Source organism: Odontesthes bonariensis, chromosome 7 (assembly GCF_027942865.1).
Source record: "Odontesthes bonariensis isolate fOdoBon6 chromosome 7, fOdoBon6.hap1, whole genome shotgun sequence".
In the NCBI taxonomy this organism is placed as follows: domain Eukaryota; kingdom Metazoa; phylum Chordata; class Actinopteri; order Atheriniformes; family Atherinopsidae; genus Odontesthes; species Odontesthes bonariensis.
In genome coordinates, this window is record NC_134512.1 from 7,303,132 (window position 1) to 7,305,457 (window position 2,326).

A 2,326-nucleotide genomic window follows, 5' to 3' on the forward strand; every position below is an offset into this window, starting at 1 on the left:
CAGAGAGATCCCTGAACAAGTAATGTATGTGTCTTGACTGCGGTTCATGCACAATTGGCAATTTAAAAAACATTGCACCTTGAACCTTGATGCTATGGTCATAACAAAGTTATGCTGTGAAGCCAAAAAAGCAAGAATCAAAGATATTTTCTTACAATGTTTTGGCCTTGTGAAATACTTTATTACAGATTTGATAAAGATGTTACATAAAAATCATAACAGCTGGATAGTGTCTTTATTCCTCTTCAATGATACAAAGCTTGTAGTACATGATTGGAAAATTCGTTAGGTCAACAGCTTGAATGATCTTCAAGCAGTGTGTATACATACGTACTCATTCATTCGTAGGGCACCATAGGCAATCGTCAAATAAATACACATACAAAACAAACATCCTCTACCTTACACTAGAAATATATATATACACATACATATGTATATAACAAAGCTGGATTCTCATTCCATCCGTTCCAAAGTACAAAATTACGACAAGGCTCGAGCTGCCAAAACAGCGGCAGCTGACAACGGGCATCGGTGTCTTATAAATATAGCCTACTGACCAGTCTATCACACACTGTCATTCTGCTGTTAATGTACGGTACCTGTAGGTGGTGTTCTGGCCCTAGTGTGTGTCGTCCCCCCCCCCCCTGCCAGAAAATGCGCGAGCCCTTGCTGTCATCCTATACGTGAGAAGTAGCTATTTAACATATTTAGAACGGTAATTTTGATATGATGTTTAAAAAAGAAATACTCAAATCATTAGGCTGAGTTAGTGAGTTTGAGGTTGAAGCTTCTGGGTCATCCTGAGTGGTCACAGACAGGCTCTCTTCAGCTTTTCTGGAAGAACATGTAGTCCTGCCCTTTTCTGGCTAAAATGAAGAAGCATAATATTGAAATATATAAAAATACACACACACACACAGGGATAAGTATTTCACCCCGCCCTGTTATTGATAATATTTCAATTTATGAATGCTAATAGCCTTATGATGATACACCTACTCTTATTAGGTGAACCTGTAAGCCCAAGATGGAGGGAATAACACCAACTCTCAGTCGGACAATCTGAGGGGTGGGTATGAGACATGAGGTAAATACTTTTGTTAGGATGAAAGAATTACATGTGAATAATACAGGCATAATAAACGTCATTAATAAACCTGTGTAAAATCTGATGGTCAATGTTATAACAGTAATATTTGCATTATTTCAAAAGTAGCATTCTTGTGTTAGTTGTAATCTAAGCCTGTGTTATGAAATATATGATTTATGAAGCCTCCGTTGGCCTAATAGCCGTGTGAACAGAGGTGTTATGCCGAGAAGTGCATTCCCATTCACGGAGCGCGCTTAAACCGTTTCAGGTGTGGATTATTACATTTATCCAAAAAAAATAATATTGAGCTGACAATGGTGTTTCATTCGTGCATCTTTTTTTCACATCTCTTCATGTAAATTAATAATACATGTACAATTATGATAATCCAACAATTGTAGAGTTTAGACTATTCCTATTCCTAACTATTTTTATATTATTGGACATCTATTCAAAAGTAAGGGCCGTGACTAATACTTTTGTAGTCAACACGAAAGACGGTTGGATACATTTTCTATTAACAATCTCAACTCATTATAGCCCAGATGAAATGATATAAAAATGAACCTGAAACTATGAAATTTGGTTATTTTAATTTTATATACAAATTTGGACTTGTTGAGATTTGCATCCGTTAATTCAATTAGGTAAACAAATTATGATGTAGTTATATCATATCATTCCATCACAGACTCTCCTTAAAGTACGACCAGCAGGGGGTGCACTTCTCGGCATAACACCGGCTATAAACATATCCTAGTTTAACGTTTGCTGGCTACGATTTCGCCGGCAGACACAAATACAGTACAATAATATTCTATTGACAAAATACAACCAATAATAATGTTGAATCCTACCTGTGAAAGGTAATCCCCCGACTCCTGTTCGCAACGTCTGTCTCAGCCTCATTAATGGCTGCTCCCTCAGTAATGGCCGCGGCCAGAAAGTCATGGCCGGTCGTGGCCGCGGCCTCGGCGCGCAAGCCCTTGCTGCACTAACCTCTGAATCTGTGACGCCAGACTCTCTTGGAGTATGCAGCAAAGCTCTCTGTGACCCGTTCAACCCGGTCACGGGCATCAGAATCGGATATATTGTTTGACTCCACCTGGGCAGCTAACTGTACAGCAAATATGCACACCGCCCCCTACCGTAGCCTACATGATGGGTAGCACGGTCAGCAGGCGTGACGTCACTCTCCTGCGCCGCTCAGATTGCTTTTTCGTTATCGAATTG

The 2,326-nt window shown here is 39.5% G+C and overlaps 1 long non-coding RNA gene across 1 annotated transcript; it reads right to left on the minus strand.

Annotated features, from left to right (window-relative positions):
• Positions 1-699: 699 nt before the first annotated feature.
• Positions 700-1,990, minus strand: LOC142384596 (uncharacterized). Its single transcript, XR_012770083.1, has 3 exons — positions 1,951-1,990; positions 1,003-1,065; positions 700-869 (listed from the first exon to the last, which is right to left on the minus strand). It is a non-coding gene; the product is annotated as an uncharacterized LOC142384596 (long non-coding RNA).
• Positions 1,991-2,326: the final 336 nt, after the last annotated feature.